The 21027-nt window shown below is 33.9% G+C and overlaps 1 protein-coding gene and 1 pseudogene across 2 annotated transcripts in view; both read right to left on the bottom strand.

Annotated features, from left to right (window-relative positions):
• The window catches only part of LOC107151171, a 19002-nt pseudogene extending 11577 nt beyond the window's left edge, over positions 1-7425 (bottom strand).
• The window catches only part of Cdh12 (cadherin 12), a 939940-nt gene that overhangs the window by 289399 nt on the left and 629514 nt on the right, over positions 1-21027 (bottom strand). The gene's annotated exons all lie outside the window — the stretch shown is intronic.

The raw sequence follows: 21027 nt of genomic DNA, 5'->3' as shown, positions 1-21027 counted from the left end.
AGCCTGAAATTACCTGTTCTATGGCTGAATGAGCTGCGGTCAGTCGAAAACAGGGATATGACGTCAGCTTTCCAACATGGTGGCCGCTGGCCTCCTCTGTGGTCTGACCGGTGTGGAGAACCGAGATGGACCCCTTCCTTCCCCCGTCTCGAACTCAGAATTCAGCCCTGAGTACGGTGCTTGCACAGCTGGCAGAAACTGCAGCGCTGTATCCCTGCGTTGCTATCTCCTCGTTTCCCAGCGTGCGCTGCAGACTCTAGCCGCCGGGTGATTTGCTGAATAAGCAGTGTTACCCTCCGTGCGACAAACCTCTCGCGTTTGAGTCCCCGTAGCCGATCCTCGTGCGATGGAAATCCTTCCTCCAGGTTCCGGAGCACCCCACTATTGCTGGAAATTCCTAACAAGATAGCCTTTAGCCATCCTGACTTGTCATACTCCCACACAGTGAAGCAGCACACGGGGGCACTGCACTCCCCTCGCCGCCATCTTCCATCAAAAAAAAAAGAATCTTAAGTTCTTCCAGAGTACAAGATATCTGGAGATGGAGTAACGTAGGATTTAGCGGTGTCTACTGACAACTCCTTGAAAAGAGAGTCTCAAACCTCACTGCCAGGAAGCTAAGGTATAGGACCTACTGCCAGTAATTTACTTCTTGGAAACAAAAAAAATATATATATATAAGAATGAAATTCAGTTATATCATTATGTTACATGATTTTATTCAAGGGAATACAATTTTATAGAATCATGAGTTGCCATAATTTTAGATAAAAAACACTTATGCTAATATTTACTAGAATGATAACTTCAATGGGCATCATAACTCAATCTGAAGAAACTGAAATCATTTTTTGGGTAATTTGAGAAATTATGGTCAACTAAATGAGATATCTTCAAAAAATTCAAAATATTTGCTGACAAGTAACTGAAAACTCATCATCCAGGGACTAGATTAAAAACAACAGTAAAAACAAATGGTACAATCTACATTCTGCCCAACACTGAGGGAATATATAAGAAGTCCTGGAACAAGAAAGGAAAATAAAACCATGATTCCTGCTAAAAGAATCCCTTCATAATGGATGGAAATCTTCAATACTGAGAATAATTCCAGGGCTAAAAGCTACAGAATTTTTCTTTTCATTGCTACTGCATAATGCCTGGAAGAAATAAAACTATGGGCAAAAATAGACTTTTAAAATAGCATTCAGATTTTCTATTATCAAAGCTCCAGCAGGGATAGATTGAAGAACATTTACAGGAAGTCAGACACTATGGCCTAATGGAGAATAGCTCAGAAAATCAGCTCATAATAAACTTCTATTAAATTTTAGTTATAGCAAATATGAAGATCATCTGAAAAACCTTCAATTCATTATACTTCTGAGTGGCCTTCCTAAATTCTCAGTTTTATGAAACTAATCAGGTCTGAAGGAAAATAAATAATTAGCACATTCTGAAAGCATAATGTAGTATTTCTGCAATACTTCTGGGATGGCAGTGTATGGAGTTCAGCAGGTTTACAATACAACCCAATTTCTAGGGAAATTATTTAATGGCAATTATTTAAAGTCTATAAAATGTCTTCAGTGTGTGTGAAAAATGAAGAAACATTAATTTAAGGAAATCTACTAAATTTTGGCAGAAACATATCGAGTCTGTGGCATTGAACCTGCTTTATCTGGGTTCAAGAATCAAGAATGTAGCCAAGAAAAAGGCTAGATTTTTTTTTTTTTTACTGTACCCAGTTCCAGAGCTATGATTTCACCCTGGGAGTGACAGACTGTCAACCTGGATTCTCATCACATTTCCCAACTTTTGTTACAGAAACACTATTTCTGAAGCAGGTGTAGCAGAGAGGACTAAACTTCAATTATGTCCAGTCCCAAGTATAGCACCAAAACGTTACTACAGACCCATCAGGGCAAGGATACTGGAACCTGATCCTGTCACTCTAGCTCTCTTATGGAGCAGAAATTTCCACATTTTTAAGAGCAAACTGGAAAGACTAGAGATTGTTACTGCTACCATCTCCACCCCAATGCTTTCTCATGCAGTGAGAATATTACAATAGGAAAAGTGACTCCTGACTCCCCTTTGCTGAGGTGATTCAGATACTCTTACTAGGGGGGAGAAGGGCCCAAAGCACAAAGGGCTCTACAGCTTTGTTGAAAGGATACACATTGCTTGGAACAGAATGCAAATCCTTGTCTAATTATGCTATTGAAATTAATGAAGATCTGGAGAACACTTAGAGCAAAATTACAAAGTAATTTGAGATTAAATAAAATGAGAAAACATGATACAGAAGCACAAGGGAAAAATGTTAGCTATCCATCACTGGCAAAATACCAAAGGGAGGGATAGGGAAATAACAAGAAGGAATCATACCAAACCAACTAAGACCCAGAGGAGCAAACATTCAATCCTAGCTGCTCTACATTTATGTGGCAGCAGAAAATGAGATACAAAGTGCTTGAGCATCCCACCCCTATACCTTGGTGTCTGCAGCCCATGATCTCTCTCTTATGCTAGCTCTGATCCAGCAACACACTGCCTTGGCTCACAGACTTTCCCTTGAAATCTCAGCAGAAGCACCTAGGACCCCATCACTCATACATTCCACTTACCTGCAAACTGGCATAACATGAAAGATATAAAAGTGTGTCACTGGCAAAAGCAGTAACATAATCCACATGAATTATGGATGCAGAAACTTCTGGAGTTCTTGGCTAACTGAACACAGGGAAATATATCCAAGGGAAATAATTCCCTAAGTGATCCTGTGCAAGCAAGGTGAACAAGGACTCTCTCCTTAAAAACTAAAAATATAAATAAAATGAGCTTATTATGGGTATGGTCTTGCTGATTATTGAGAGGCTCTCAAGACATTTTATTATCTGCTGTCCCAGTATTTTGTACTTGTTTTTATTTTAATGACCTCAATCTTTTAACCAACTCTACCCTAAATTTAAAGTTGCGGCCACAACTTTAAACTCACTCCTTTTCTGATAAAACCGCAAATTTTTCACATTATTCTCTCTGAGTTTTGCTCCTATGCTCCTAATCCCCACTCTAAAATTGGCTAAAATCACCAGTAACATCCATTCTATATCTTGAATGTTGCATTACTTTGAAAGTTATGCCATCAGATAAACTGTTCCATCACCTTTAAACTCAGACTCTACAAAGTCTAAGGGTATGAACAAAAATATAGACAAGATCTTTGCTGGAATGAAGCACATGTGATCTGTAGTCCTATTTTTTTTATTGGTTGCTCAAAACATTACAATGATCTTGACATATCATATATCATACATTTGATTCAAATGGGGTATGAATTCTTATTTTTCCCGCGTGTACAGATTGCAGGATCACATTGGTTATACATTTGTTATAGAGACTTCATTTCCATATGAAACTTCATCAATATGGCCTTTACTGTTTAAATTCCTAATTGACATTCTGATTTTTGAGTTCTTCCTAACCCTAGAAACACTCATTAATCTTCACCTCTACCATTATAGGCTTTCTCTGCCTACTTCTACAAATTTCCCCAAACTCCTGGATACCAATTCCAAATACTTCTATACCATCATTACATATAGTCATGGCAATGGCACCACCACTGACAGTTTTCTACAATGATACATAATCAACTTAAATTTAAGTGATGATACTATAAGACTCAAATAAAATGTAAGATAGGCAATATGTATTTCAATAATCTGTCCTCAAAAGTACACATGACAAATAAAAGATAATTGGACTTTGTTAAAATTGAATTAACAACTTCTTCATTTCAAAAGCACCAATTATGTAAGTGAAAATAGAGCCTACAGAGTGAGAAAATGTGATTAAAACTTATGCATGATAAGAGATTTGTATTTAAATTATACAAGAACATTTACTATTCTCCAGTAAAATACAACACAATCAAGAAATCAAAGAGGTAAGGTAAATTCACATTTTCCCAAATAACATATACAATGGGCAATGAGCACATGAAAGTATAATAAAAAGTATTAGTCACTATAAAAATGCAAATAAAAATCACACTAAGGACAGCTATAATCAAAAGGTAGATAGGTAAGTTTTCAAGTATTTGGGGGCTGATCAAGGAAATGTGTAACTAATAGAAGTGGTAACACATAAGTCTTATTAGTAGTGCTTGCACAGTGTTCTCTTATATATTGAGACGACCCAGAGGAATAAGGTAAGGGTCATTGTTCACAGGGGAAGAGAATAAGGGAACTCCCAGGCAATAAGAGGTACAGAGAAATGATTTACATATTTGGAGGAGAACAAGAGAAGTTCCAGGCAATAAGAGATACAGAGATACGATTTATCTATTTAAGTGATATCACTCAACTTCATGACCAGGGGTCTCTGTACCAATGAGCTCCAAAGGGCTGCAGAAGTTTAGGTTTTATAACCACAAAAATATAAAGCAACCTGGTAACAATGGCTCACACTTGGCTCATTTATATGACACCATGTAATGGGGGGTTAACACTGAAAAGATATACAGCACATGCTATAACATAGATGAAACATTAAAATGTTATGCTAAGTGAAACAAATTAATCACAGAAGACCATGATACGTGCTGCATGGATTTCATTTTCATTTTGTATAAAATATCCTGACTCAGCAAATATACAAAGCTAGAAGGTAAATTAGAGGTTGCCTGAGGCCAGTATTTGAAATAGAGCTTGGGGAATAATTACTAATGGGTCTCATCAGCTTTTTGTAGGCAGTGGTATGTTTCAGTATTAGACTGTGGATGCTGGTACATATGAACATACTAATAAAACATTGCATTTTATACCTTCAGTGGATGAATTGTGTGGCATGAAAGCTGTATCATAATAAAGCTGTTGTAAATATGTTTAGAAAAATAATGACAAGATGACACACTTTATACTCAAGAGTTTGGGCTATCACTAAGGGACCTGCAGTCATCTTTGCTGTGGAAAGTAAATTGAATAAAACAAGACCCCGGTGTATTAATCAATGTATTATTTTATAAGACTTTAATCAGAGTCTTGCTCAGTATTTGAGAATGTCCCTAAAGATTTACTTACTGTAGCACCTGATAACTTTCCTATGACTACTTAGGCTTCATATAAACCATTTAGAGTTGAACAGAAACCATCTAAGTAGGAAAAATCCCAGTGTTTGCTTTATCTGTGCTGCAGAAGGCAATCAAGAGGCAAATTGTTAACACAGATCATTTTCTTTAAACAAAGGCAATGCACTTAGGTGAAAGAGAAGTCTGAATCTATGCCTTGGCTTATTTGTCAGACTAAGCCATGAAAGCCCGTGTGTGTGTGTGTGTGTGTGTGTGTATACAAAAATAAGTAGCCCTTGAGTTGGAAACTAGATGACATGCTACTCTTTACAGAGAACAGAAAAGCTTTGAAGAATGAGAATATTTAAAGGGTAGTGACTTCTTTTCTCCATAAGAACTCCAGAGAAACTTACCCTAGGGTGAAAATGAGGTTGAATTTAGCACAAACTATATTTTCAGAGAAATATGTGGAAGTAATAAGAGACCATCAGGACCGTGAAAAGGTCACATCGTATACAGGTAGGTGGGTGTGTAGAGAGGAAGAAAAAAGGAAGAAGAAATTGTGGAGCCAGATTTGGACTTGGGGCATATTTTAATGAACATTAAGAGGATGCAAAATGACCAACTTCATATCAGTACAAATTTCAAGATGCACAATAGCAGCTACAAAGTTATCAATAGGATTTTTAAAAATCAAGACAATATTTTGTTTAACAAAGAAAAGAATGTTGTATTAATTAATCAGTATTTTAAAAATGTTTAGATTCCTAAACCTAAAATACCTGAAAAGTGATCCTAGCGATTTTCTTTTTTTTTTTTAGGGGTGGGGGACGGATAGTCAGAGATACATTGAACACTACAGGTAGAAATTGGATTTTAACTTTCAAATGGAAAAGAGAAATGTTGGTGGCAAATGTACTTGAATGTCTTAATCCCAGACAATACTGAGATAGCATAAGACAACTTTCTTTAGAATTTACTTTATATTCTTCTGTAAGTTTAACTCTTGATGTGCCTCATTTTGAAGCTTCAAATATAAACCTACAAAAATAATATACAATTCCCTAAAGTCTTACCAGAATATTATCACTATGATGTCCATATCTATTATATTGCCATATCTATTATATGGCCATATCTATTATATGGCATAATATATATTTTATATATTATATATATATTATATATAATATATAAAACATCTATAGATATCACTTAAATATGCACATGTATAATTACATACTTTATATATAGAGAAATCATTCTATCTTTAAATAACATTTCCTAATTATAAATTAGTCTATTACACTCTTGAAGATGTCCCTGCTCAGTATTGCCCTCCTTATCTTTATATACCACAGAGGAAGAGACCTAAGGGGTTCTTTTTTTTGCAGGGCAGGGGCTGTCTCATAATTTCTGACCTCATAAATGGATTTAAGTTGTTATTGCAGAGGGCTGACTACAAAAGAAGCACACTAGGGTCCCTCCCACCATACCCACCTTCCACCATGGGATGATACAAAAAGAGGTCCCACACTAGATGTCACACAATGGTAGACAAATAGGTAGACACCTATTTGCCACTCATAAGGTAGGGAGCTCTGACATCACCTTTCCAAACAAGGAACAGACCCTGAACTGCACTGCCCATCATGAGGCTCTGAAGAAGTGTTCCCAGGGTGACTTGTTCACACTCTCACTCTCATGAGTAATGAATACAGCATTTCAGCAGATGCCTGCTCTGACTTTCAATTCTCAGAGACAGCAAATGGGTGACAGAACAAGAAAAACAAAACCGTACTTCCGTGACAGCTTCTAATCTTGGATCTTGATGTATCCTGTCTCACGGAATTAGACCTAAAACCCTTTCTCTCTTATTTATTTATGCACTATTACTATTATTTTTCTTCTTTTACCTTCTCCCTCTCAGGAGTTGTTTTCAAATAGGTAAAAAATATGTTCATACTGAACTCTAAAGGATGATGCAGATAGATACCTTTCATTCTTGCAATTAACGGAATGACAGAGGGGAAAAGGATCTTAACACTTTTGCAGCTGTTCTTACTCACAGATATCCTCAAATGATAAATAAACTGCCCTCTATCTGCTGCTGTGAACACATAGACAAATATTGATTTGGACAGATGCACTGGGCTTTTCTTTAATTTCATAAATTTCTTTGTGTTCCCTCTTTATTGCCATGAGACTCCTTATTACTTTTCATGCAGCTAACCATTTATTGCTTTTTAGACAGCCAAAGCCAAATTCCCCAAACTAGATTTTTTAACAGATTAATACATCTCTTCAAGAAATCTATGTCATGCTATGGTTTCATACTCACTCACTCTGAACTCAAGGTTTTTTATATGACAGACAGAAATAGCTCTTCCATATCTAATTTGTTTTCAGAAAGTAACATTTTGTATTTATTCAAGTTTAAATTCTTTTGTAGTGAATTTATTTTTTGCATATGCAATAACAGGGATATAGAGGTATGTTTAATGGTGACAGTGTGTACTTAAGGGAAGTCATGTCTTTTTTCAAGTTAGAATTTCATAATAAACATTAATTTGTTTAGATATTGCAGTTTGAATCATTATGATTAGGAAGAAAAATCAATAATGTATTTTTAGGGGTAGTGTTCACTGAATCTAACCCCAGACACAGTCCTTGATAAGGCCACACTTTAGGTGAACTTACAGTGGAAAGTTATAAAAAAATGAATGGCAAATCCACAGCCTTAAATTTGAGAAACTAATCATCAGTTATAGAAACCTTGCAAGAAAATACATGTAGCATCTATACTATACTGTGTATGTCATGCCAAATTAGAAACTACTAAAAATAATCGATTATCAAATAAGCACTTTCAGTTTCTTCATAGCTATATTAATTAAATAATGTAAAAATTAGTATCATCTTAAAAGTTTTTAAATCTAGTATTTAGCAATGTCTATATTTTGATGTACCTACACATAAGGAAAGATTTATTTGGAAAGGATATTGTTTCATTTTGAGTCAGTTTAATGGAGGAAGGTAGAAATGAAAAAAATACAAAAGGAAGAAAGAAGAAAATAAATTTGAAGGTGTGTTTTTTTATTTTTAAATTTTTTTTAGTTTAAATCTAAAAATGTTTCCTGAAGAGTTCATATTCTAGGCACTACAGAAACATGTAGCAGTGAAAAATTGGATTATGAGACCTATAACCCCATCAGTGGATATGAATGGATTACTTGATGGTAACTTGAGGCAGGTGGACCATGACTAGAGGAAGTAGGTACTGAGAGTCACTTGGATGACATCTGTCCTTGGTACCTTCCTTTCTTTCTCTCTACTTAAAGGTTACCAAGATGTGAGATGCTTTCCTCCATCATGTCCTTCAGTCAGAAAGTTTCTCCCTTGGAGCTAGCTGACCATGGATTGAGACCTCTGTACCCATGAACCCCCCAAAACCCTTTTTCCTCTATTTTTGTCTGTTATTTTGGCCATAACATGGAAATTGGTACTAAGAGTTGTGGTTATGGATATGACAACACCGGAATACATGGTTCAGAAGCATTTTAAACTGGCTTGTGTGTGGGGGGGTGTGGAATTATTTGGAGATTCAGGATGGAGAAGCTACAGCATTACTGCAATCATAATTAATGAATAATTCTGGTGGGAAATCAGAAGACCAAAAGGAATGTTCACTGTAATGACAGAACTCATGAAGTTCAGAATGGAGGGAGGACTCAGTTAGGAACTGGACTACAGGCTACACATATGACATTCTGCAAAGAACTTGTCTTTATATCATTCATGTCCTGAAACTTTCCAAGAGGCTGAATTTAAAGGCAATGGAGTAATTAATCTGGTGGAGAAAATCTTAAGACATCACAGCATTCAGGCAGTGATATAGGTTTTGATGGCAGCTTTTATCCAGCTTTACTGTGAGAAAAGGGAGTAGAAAGCAGAGAGAGAATATTCAGAAAATTTGCTGTTTGACAAGAAATCACAAGCAAAATTGGGACCAAGGAAGGTGAAAAGATTATAGTCTTTAAAGAGATTCTAAGTACTTTCACAGAGACAATAGGAAGAATGCTTTGAGGGCATCTCAGGAATGAGCCATAGCACACACATACTGGGAAAACTCAAGGGTATAAAGTTAAAAAACTTCAAGACATGGGAGTGTCCTAATTGCACAGGGGTCCATATGAAGGTCTATTCCAGGACTCATTTTCTTGGGCTCATAAACCCAATAATTCAGAAGCTGTTGCACACAAGGTAGAAGTGTGTCTGGTTACTGCTTTAGCTGATGGCAGACCTTGGTATCATCCACATGGTGTTTGTTCTGTAGAAATACAGGATGCTGGAGTTACGGGGTCACAGAGGCTTTGAATGAGATACCAAACGAAGGCCTGGAAGGTTAGGCATAGTGTAGCAGGATTGGAATTTCTGCAGGAAATTACTAAGAGGGCCAGGTGTGAAGGTGTGTGTGAAGTAAAAGTCCCAATGGAGACCACTGGTTTTAACAGATGTCAGTAACATGGAATCTCTGTCAAGTATAGCTGTACTTAAACAAATTCCAGCAAAAAGGGAATCCATGTGAGTTACAACAATAAGGCCATAGGGATAGAGGTATGCAAGTCCTTTGGAGATCCTATCTTGATCCCATGTGTCCCAGATGATGGACGTGGAACTATAGGGATTTAATGTTTGCATTTCTGGGTTTCACTCTTATTTTGGTCCCATTCCTTTTTTGTAACACTCCTATTTCTCTCTTTTGGAATGTGAAAATATTGTATATTGGATGCATGTAACTAGCTTTTGATCTTTGCAAGAACTCTTAACTAAGAATTTTCCTTGAGTCTCAGGACAGACTTGGAAGTGGACATTTGAACAATGCCAGAACTGTCAAGACTATGAGATTCTTGGAGACAGACCAAATATATTTTGCATTGTGAGATGAACATGAACTTTCTGGGGAATGGGTAGAATGTTATGGTGTGAATCTAGAAATATCTCCCAAATGTTCATATGTTAGGAAATATAGCAATGTTGATTGGGGAAAATATCAGATTTTGAAAGTTTTAATCTCATCAGTGAATTAATTCACTTGATCAATTAATAATTTTAATGGATATATGGGTGATGATGTTAAACAGGTGAGACATGGCTGAAGGAAACCCATTACTGGGAATGTGATATTAGCTTATATCTATCCTTGGCACTTCCTATCTTTCTCTCTGTTTCCAGGTTACCATGAGGTAAGAAGCTTTTCTCCACCATCCCATTTGGTCATTATATTTCTCCCTTGCAGCAGCTGACCACGAATTAAGAACTCTAAAACTATAAGTTAAAAATAAACTTTTAGTTCTCTATGTTATCATTATCAGGTAGTTTGGTCACTGTAATGAACAGCTGATGAACACAATTGGTCTATTTTTAGCAATTGTACCCTGGAAGGAAGGGATTCCCTAAACAAATTAACAAATGGACATGTGTCCTGATAATCTCAAGAATACATTGGGTGATATTCCCAGATTGGCTTTCAATGAAGGTAAATATTAGTACCATTTCACTAAAATAATAAGAAAACCTACGGTTTTATCCTCTAGAATTCTTTCTACTTCTAGGCTTTCTGATCTTTATAAGCTAATGACAGTTGAGATTTATAAATTAGTTTTAATTTCACTTTATAAATTTTCACAGTGGTTTCTCATCAGTCATCTATCTATCTTTCTAATGAATGCAAAGCATTCAACATTTATATGTGTTTATTTATTACTTTTTGTACATTTTTTTACTGGAAAATATACAAATATACAAGAGTTTCTATAAGCAAATATTCCACAACTTGTGTGGATAATTTTTTTTCTTACATTTCAGGTAACTAGAAGTCTGAAACTAAGATTTTGCAGGGTTGGTTCCTTTCCTTGGTAATGAGAAGACTCTGGTTCATGCCCCCCCCCACACCTTATTTTTAGCTTCTAGTACCTTTTGGTATCCCATGACTTTTATAAAGCACTCTCTTTGTACCTTTACATTATCATATATGTGTAGATGGTATAAATGTCTTACTTTTTTTATTTATGGGTATTATATCTATTCTCTGATGTTTTCATCTAGTACTATTATTTTATTTTTATGTCAATCTTCAGTCCTTGGAATGTATTTAAAGATAGAGAATGATGTAGGTATTCATCTATACTTTATCAAAAAAACATGCGAACTGTTCTAATATCTTTTAATAAATAATACATGTAATAAAGTTGTATAATAAAATATAAGTGAATATTTATTAAATGTGCAAGTTAATATTTATTGAATGTTTCTTTTATAAAATATAGGCAGTCTTCTAAAATCTTTATATTATTATTCATTTACCTTTTTAAAAACGACTATATTGTTTTTTAATATATATACATATATTTAAATACATATATATATATATATATATATAGTTGTTGATAGTTGTTTATTTTATTTATTTATGTGTGGTGCTAAGTCTCAAACGCAGTACCTCACACATGCCAGGGAAGTGCAATACTACTGAGCCATAACCCCAGCCCTGATGGAACTTTATTTTTTATATGAAGTGCTGAGGATCAAACCCAGTGTCTCACATATGCTAGGAAAGTGCTCTATCACCCCCTGGTTATTTTGCTGCAGCCGGACTGTGGCACTCTACCACTGAAGCTCAAACCCAGCTCAGTTGTTGATAGGCCTTTATTTATTCATTTTTTTATATATGGTGCTGAGAATTGAACCTAATACCTCACACATGCTAGGCAAGTGCTCTACCACTTATCCACAACCCCAGACAGACTATATTGTTGTTTATCTGCATTTTATATACCAGAAAACAGAGAGCTGGACTTGTCCTGCATGTTGCAAACATGCAAAGGTTCCATGCCTCCAATCTCCCTGGTTAAGAAAATATTTAAGACATCCTAATGCTCTGGAAAAGAACATTCCTCCAACAATTTATACAAATACTGTTTGTCTACCAGATAATAATATTTTTATACTACTATTTGCCTCTTTCCTCCTCTGTTCTCCACCAAATACATGAAGGATGTCAAAACCAGCCCCTAAGAAATGTCAGAGAATGATATTTCTGTATTTCATGCTATATATCTACTTAAGAATCTTAAGATTTTGAGCAAAATAGTATGCATTTGGCTATCTTCAATGTAAAGGGCTTAAATCATGTTTGACACCAAACTAGGATATTAATTACTTCAGTAAAATTATATTTTAAAGCTTGACGTATTAACAACAATTTACAAGAGATTTATAATAAATCCAAGAAAAAGCTGATACAAAAATCAGGTGAGAATATGAATCTTGCTATGTGTATTACTATGACTCGTCTATCAGTATGACTTTAGGATAGACAATGGATGTAAACTCATAATTATGTGTCATTATAGCAGCAGGTATATAAATGAGTTATAGGCATAAGATGAGATACTATAAAGCAATCAAAAGTAATGGAGTTGCATGTAGCCACACCATAGTTTTGAATGAAAAAGCATGGTACACAAGAATATTTTTAACAGTGACAATGTCTGAAATTTAAGAATCATGCAAAATCATAATTAAATTTTATCACATTCATCTAAGGAATGGCATGAGAAGACACAAATACCCTTGAATGCCTATTTCTAGATGTATGGAGGCATGGAGAAGAAGGGTGATGGAAAAATCCTATACATTATACAGATTTGATAAGTATTGCATTGTGCAATGATGACAGTAAACTATGATGTGAAGTGTACAATAAATTCAGGTTTGGTAATATGTGTTCTGACAGAAAGTTAAAATCAGCTGGGAGTACATAATGTGGGCAAGGCAAGCCCAGAGTCCAACACTTAGACATGGAGTGGTTCTTGCTACAGAAATGCCATCCTGTGTCATAACATGGATGACAAATGATGACAGACTGCGGAAACCTTCAACATAATAATGTGTATTATATCACATTAGGCTCATAATGAAATTGGAAAGGACTTGAAGAATTAATCAATGTTTTTTCCAGCAACTCTGATGAGAAAATGAAAATGTTATACATGAGTACTATATTAATTTTAAAAGTACAAACACATTACTGATTTGAGATAATTATTATTCAATATTGGTATGTATAATTTAAATAATCATCTTAAAATTTACCATTCAGTTAATAGAATGTTTTGAATCAAATACTTGACAAAATATCATCATTAGTATGTGTACAAAATGATTGACTGTGATATTATGCTACTTCTTTTTGAAATTTGGAGACCACTCTCCATGTATCTCTTATGTTTCTTCACATTTTCACACAAATGAGGTACTGACTACATTTTTAATCTGACTGTCTTTTCAAGGATAAAAGATAGAGATGGCATCTTTTACTGGTGCAAAGGGCAGGTCTACTTACAGTCTCAGGCAATAGAGATAAAATCTCCCTCTAGAACAAAAGTCAAGCAGGTTTACTGCCCATTATAAATGATTCAAACTTTCTAAGCTCAGGGGTCTTTCCCAGTAATGCAACTCATTATGTGTGCAGGTGTTACTTGGTCCTTTTCATATCACCTGTGTGATTTGAAGCTCAGAGAACTGACACAAGAAAATGCTGATACATTGGCTACTGCTGTCAATGTGAGTAATGAAGTATATTGTCTCTGACCTGTGAATCTCATGCCTTCTACCATCATCCATGAAACTGGCTGTCTTACTTTTAAATTGCAGGAAGGCTAAAATCTTGAACAGATCACTGGTCTTGGAAATATTCAAGAGTTAAAACATTGGTACTCTATACTTTAATTTTTTTCATCATCTGCAACCCTATCAAAAAGAGTATATTTTTATTTATCAACAAAGAGATTCCTTAGGTTATCAAAGTTGTTATAAGGGGAAAAAGTCCACTTTTAGTGTGTCACCATGAATTCTGCACAAGTATTTGAAACAGTTACTAAACTATAATAAGTGAATTAAGTAATTCAGAATGTTGCCCAAATCTAAGATGGCTGAATAGGGAAGAATTGTATTTACATCCACCACAGGAAAGAACCAGGACAACAAATAAGCAACTGAAGCAGAATTCGGGAACTCAGTGGGGAGTAATGAGAACTGAAGAGAAAAGCACAGAGACTTCCTGTGCCAGTACACAGTGAAGAACAAAGTGGACTATAGCCTTGATCCTATCTCCTCTGCTAGGAGAAGTTAACCGGGAAAGCAACACTGATCTCCATTATCACTACAGATTGGCAGTTCTAACTATGAAAGAATTCCGTAGTCCTCATAGACTTTAAGTTCAGATGGGGAAATTCCTAAGGTCCCTGTAACTACTTTTCTCCAGAAGAAAAAAAAAAAAGTTACATTGAGTACCAAGTCCTCAGAACCAAAGTTGCTATTGTATGTTACCAGTTTCAAAACAGAGCTATCGCTAGATACATTCTGCTCTAGGAGTAATGAGACAGCTCTAGCACTCCTACTCCTCAAAGTCCCAGATCTGGCCCATACCCAACAGAGTGAGAGGATAGGCCCTTAAGCAAATGGCTATTTAAGGATTGCAGCTACAAACAACATCAGTCAAGCACAGAGTGGGGCCTGAGACCATGCGCCTTTGGAATGCTACATTCACTGAAAAGTTATATCACTACCTTCACAAGCATCTGCAGTCTAGATTATTGAGGTTTTCATAAAAACTGCTTCTATAGATTATAACTACAGCAATTCCACAGAGGCTATACTTTTGAAAACTAATACCAAAGAACTCATGCAACTGACACCTGATATCCCATCTAAACAAAAAATTCTTCCTGAGAAAATTTTAATCCACAGAATCAAAAAAGGTGACTGCTATACAAGGTATGCAGGAATCAACTTAGGATCACAAGAAAAAGAAAAGGAAAGAAAGCATAGTATCTTTAAAGTAACAATATTTTTCCCCAAAATGATCCTAAGGAAACTAAACAAAATATAAGAAGATTCACATAGAAAATTAGATGAAAAGAAGAAAATAATCGATGGTATGAATGAAAAATTTACAACACCCATAAATCATGATAAAGAATCAACTAGTAATCTTGGAACTGAAATTTTCAATTCAAGAAGTATACCTACAGCCTACACCAAGCAGAAGAAATAATTTCTAAACTTGAGGATAGATCTTTTGACACAATTCAGTTAGACAAAAAGCAAACAAACAAAACAAAAAACAAAAGACCTAAACTAAAAATAATGAGGAAAAATTATGAGACTTATGGAACAAAATATTTTTGCCTTATGAAAGTCTTAAGAGGAGAAAGGAAGGTAAAGTATATTAAAACTATTTAAAGATATGATAGATAAAAAATATCTTTGAAGAGATATTAAAGAAAAGGGCTTTCAAATGAGCAATACCATCAAACTCCTATTAGATAAATTGGACTTTCAATTTAAAAGAAACTGTAGAAAGAGAAAAAGAATGTCATTATATATTGAAGGAAGCATCAATTTGGCAAGACAGTTTAACAATTGTAAATATATGCATACCCAACTCTTCATGAATTGAATACATTATAAAAATGTTATTATATCACAAGTTATAGAATCCAGTATCATAACAGTTTGGGATTTCAGCACAATACTTTCATTGATGGACAGATCATCTGGACAGAATACTGACAAAGTCAAATCAGAGTTGATATATATATATACTATATATAACATATCAGAGTTGATATATATATATACTATATATATATCATATATAGCATATCAAATGGAGTTAATTCATATACAGAATATTTCATTCAAAAATTGATGAATACACATTATTCTCCTTAAGCCCATGAAACAATCTCCAAGATAGACCATATGTTAGGCCATAAGAGAGCATTAATATATTTTTAAAACTTGAAATCATATCCTGTATCTTCTCTAATTATAATACTAAAAACTAGAAATTGACAAGAGGAACAATGGAAAACATAAAAATAAGTGAAAATTATGCAACATGCTTCTAAACTGCAAATAGGTCATTAAGGAAATTAAAAGGGAAATTAAAATGTTTCTTAAAACAAATGGAAATGAAAACAATATTTTAAAATCTGTGTGATAGCAGCAAGAGTACAAAAAGGAAAAATTATAAATGAAAATATAAAGAAAGAAAAAGTCTTCAAATAAACAACCTAATAATGTACCTCAATGATTTAGAAAAGCAAGAACAAATTAAACACAAAATTCATAGAAAATAAATAATAAAGATCAGAGCAGTATTATGTTTTCTCTCATATGTGAAAGTGTCATGGAGAAAAAGGGGGGAAAACTAATGTCATGAAAGTAGATAGAAGACCATTAGGTAGAGAAAGAGGATGTGGAAAGGAGAGGGATGCTTGAAGAAGTATTGGGGATTTGACCCTATGTTTTTATGTATATACAAACACACCACAATAAAACCCACCACTCCTTATAATTAACATGAACCTACTTTTTTTAAAAAGTCAAATTTAGCGTGAAGATACTTTATACACAGAGTTACTAAAAATTGTGCTGTAAATGGGTAATAATGAGTGTAATTCATTCCACTCTTGTCATGCATGTAAAAAATAAATTAAAAAAAAATAAAAGCATAATGTGTTTGTCCAGGGAAAAAAAAGTCAGAAAAAAAATGAGACAAAAATCAAAATAAAACAAAACAAAACACTGAAGATGAAATAGCCAGACATGGTGGCTCCTACCAGTAGTTCCACCTAATTCAGAGGCTGATGAGGGAGTATCCCTTGAACCTAGGTATTTCAAGCCAGGTAGGTAAAATAGTGAGACATTCATCTTAGAAAAAAAGTAATAAGTAGTAAATAAAAATTAAAAAAAAAACTTATTAAATGAGATTGAGGTGAAAAATGTGAAAACTAAACCTGGTATCACAGAAATATGTAAACAGGTAAAAAAACTATTATGCACAACTGTGTGGTAACAAATTGGAAAACCTAGAAGAATATATAAATTCCAAGACATATACATAATCTGTCAATATTGCATTAAGAATAAATAGAAATTCTAAACTAGCCAAAAATACGTAATGAGACTGAAGCAATAATTAAAATTCTCTCATCAAAGTAAAACCCAGGAAGTCTTCATAGTTCAATTTTTCAAAACATTTAAGGAAGAACTAATTGCAATTCTCTTAAAGTACTCTAAAAATTGAAAGTGAAGGAACTCTCCCAAACTAGTTTATAAGAGCAGTATTATCGTGATAGTAAAACCAGGCAAACTTTCCACAACAACAAAGAAATATACCAACCAATATCCTGAAAAGCATAGATTTAAAAAATTCAATTAAATAGTAGCAAATGGAATTCAAGAGCACATCCAAAATATTATATGCCATATTCAAATAAGATTTATCCTAGGGATTCAGGTATGGGTTCCTCATTCACTGATCAATGAACATCATAACACCACCACAATGAAGGATAAAATTCCTTTGATCTTCTCAATAAATGAAGAAAAAGCATACAAGTTTCAACATTGCTTCATAATTAAAACTCTCATCAAATTATGTATGGAAGGAATATATCCATCCCAATAAAGCCTATGATATTTATCAATTTTTCTTCACTAAAATAAGATACCTGACACAGGCTGCTTATGAAGAAGAAATTATTTAACTAACATTTGCAGAGGGTCAAGGGCATGGCACATCCATATACTCAGTTCTTGGTTTTACCACACAATGGTGGACAGCAATGGTGTGAGTGGAAGCAAGTTAGTGATTATATCTTAAACCAGGAGGAGAGAGACTTGGGTCCCACATTAATTTTGCTTCCAATTTATCTAATACCTCCCACTAGGCCTCACCTATTGAATGTTGCAAAACAATTTCCAATAACACCACCATGAGGTCTGAGTGTATAATCAAAATAGCTCATTGGGTGACAATCAACTATAACAAAACCATATCAGATTTATACGTAAAGCCAACAGTCGACATTATACTTAAATGGGTTAATCCAATTGTTTCCTCTAAGATCTGGAACAAGAGAATTATGCCCACTTTTACATGGTTTTAGAGTAAAAACAAGAAAAATTAGGTAGGAAAGTAAAATAAACAGCATTTATATTGAAAAGGAGAAAAAATCACATTATCCTTGTTTGCAGATGATATAGTTCTATATGTAGAGGAGCCTAAAGTCTGACCCTAAATCTGTTAGAATTGACAAAAGAATTCAGTAAAGGTACAAGCTCTAGAAATCAACATATTTTTATACACCAAATAAAAAATGTTACAGTAAAGCAAATCAAAGAGCAATCCCAACACACACACACACACAAAACAAAACAAAACAAAACAAAAAACCACAGTGAACACATAGTAAAAGACCTCTATAATAAAAATGATAACATATTGAGGAAAAAAATTAAAGAGGACACCAAAATTTGGAACAATATACCATGTTCTTAGAATGGGGAAGAATCTATATTATTCAAATGCTCCTACACATCATTTCCACAATTCGTGGAAATGTAAAATACTATAGGCATTATTGAAAACAGTAAATAACTTCCTCAAATATCCAACAGCAATCATACTATCCAGTAAGCTCAATACTGGATATTTACACAAAGGTAATGCAATTATTATATCAAAGAGATACCTGCACACCTATGTTTATTACATCACTACTCAAGGCAGATAAATCTAATATCAATGAATGAATCCATAAATGAATGAAAGGATAAAGAAATTATGGTTTGTATTCACAACAAAATATTATTTTTATAATATTATAAAAAATAATAACATTCTTTCATTGGCATCAGTATGGATGAAACTGAAGGATGTATTTACATAAAGAAAATCAGCCACGGGAAAAATGCTGCATGTTTTCATTCATTTATGGAATCTAAAAAAAGTGATCTCATGGAATAAGAGCAGCATAATGTTCACTAGAGAGAAGAGTAGTGGGGAAAGTGAATGAAAACAAGATAAAGAGGCTTCAGAATATAGTTAGGAGGAATTGGTTCTGGTGTTGGATAACTTAGTAACAATAGTCTACAAAAATCTGTGATATATTTAAAAATAACTATAAAAGTATGGTTTCCAAAATATAGAAATGATTAATGTTTGAGTAAATAAAAATGCTTAGTATCCTGATTTGATTATTACACATTGTGCATATATATATCAAACTGTCACATTGTAGTCCATGAATATGTATATATTATCTGTCAATAAAATATATATTATAAAAAGTTCTTTGGAAGAAGTCTGGGGCAAGACTGATTTTGAGAAGAAATCTTGCCTGATGCTTATCTTTGTCTGAATTAATCACCACATCAAATATAGTCTGACAAGATCTGTTTTCCATTATTTTTTAAAGTGGTTGAAGAAGGGATTGCTAAAACAATGTTAGTAATTTTTGTCATTGGAGAACTGTATTAAACATGTAGTATTCACCCGAATATTTGAATTTCTTTTCTTTTTTTTTTCATTATGTGTTTTTAATTTAACCTATACTCATTAATTTTTTTTAATTTGCACAGTCTGATAAGGTAACCACAAGTCATGTATTGCTATTGATTATTTAAAACATTCGTAGCATAAGATGTGCTAAAAATGTCAGTTTTGCACACAGGATTTCAAAGATGGTACAAAACTTTAAAATAGCTCATTGATAGTTTTTGTATTGATTGAATATTGAAGTGACACTTTATTGGGCTAAATAAGATACATAATTAATTTTTAAAATTTCCCCAAGCCATATTTCTCTTATTTTATTATATAGGTGGGGATGGTAATTACTCATACCCCTTTTTTCCTGTGATCTCAGGTAAATATTCTTCTGCAGGTAAAGCTCATGTAACAACTCAACATGTACACACTTGCCAGATGATGTCCTAAGATGATAGAGTGATTTGACAAAGCATGAATGTGAAATGAGGCTGCAGTAAAGAGAGATATACCCATAAAAATCAGCCTTCATTTAAAATAAGAGAATATGTAAAGGTTAGGTCAGAGTATGTGGATCATATGCAGCTGCTTCCTCCCCATTTTTCCTGGGACCAACCCTTTAGGCTCTGATCATATTCACGAACATTCTCTATACTTTGTTGAATAATTTAATTTAAGTTTCACTTTGTATCTGGCGCTCTTGGTTTGAAGTGAATTTTTCATTTACATAATCACATTCTGCCCACTTGAATATTCCCAACGCAGTTGCACTTTTATATAATATACTTGTTCACCATCTGTCCTCAATTTTGGTCAAGAGATGTTTCATATTTTCTAACACTTTGCATAGCAATTATACCACCCCAAAAGTCATTTTTGTTAATACACATCTTGCTTGTGTACTGTCAATAAGACACTTTAGGCTTTTACTGGCTGAAAGATGGCCTTTCTTTGGAAGCTCTGCAGCCACAAAAGATAACTTTCCTATACAGCCATCATTTATAATTTGAAACTTAAAATGCATGTCTACACACATACATGCTATAATTGATATGAAGGAACTGATGAAATAAATGACCTTGCATGTGCAAACAAACTACAGTAGTTTCTGTCTTGATTTCATATATTTCAATTACAAAATTTATCTTAAAATTATAATGAGATGTATAAGTAATTTAATACCACTCATAATTTGTAAAAAAATTTCCTTAGGCAATCCCTTATGAGATTAAAATATGAAATATTTATTTATTTAGAAACTATTTAAGATTATCAGGCAGATTAAACCTCTCTCTTTTTTTTTTTTTACCTTCTGGCAATGTGAAAAGTACAATTAAATGTGTATGGTAAATTAAAAAAAAAATTAAAGGCTTTGACTAGACCAAATACTTTGCCTGAGTTTTCTTCAAATACACAGATGTCAGAAATTTTGATATGTCTGGGAGGCTTTCCCTCAGGTCAAAGTAGTTTAGTACATTCATATTTGTATATACACACACATTCAATGAAAATCAACAGTTTTGCCTATTCTTATAACACATTACAA

This window comes from Marmota marmota, unplaced genomic scaffold, assembly GCF_001458135.2.
Source record: "Marmota marmota marmota unplaced genomic scaffold, marMar, whole genome shotgun sequence".
Lineage (NCBI taxonomy): Eukaryota > Metazoa > Chordata > Mammalia > Rodentia > Sciuridae > Marmota > Marmota marmota.
This window is presented reverse-complemented; position numbering and strand designations above follow the sequence as displayed.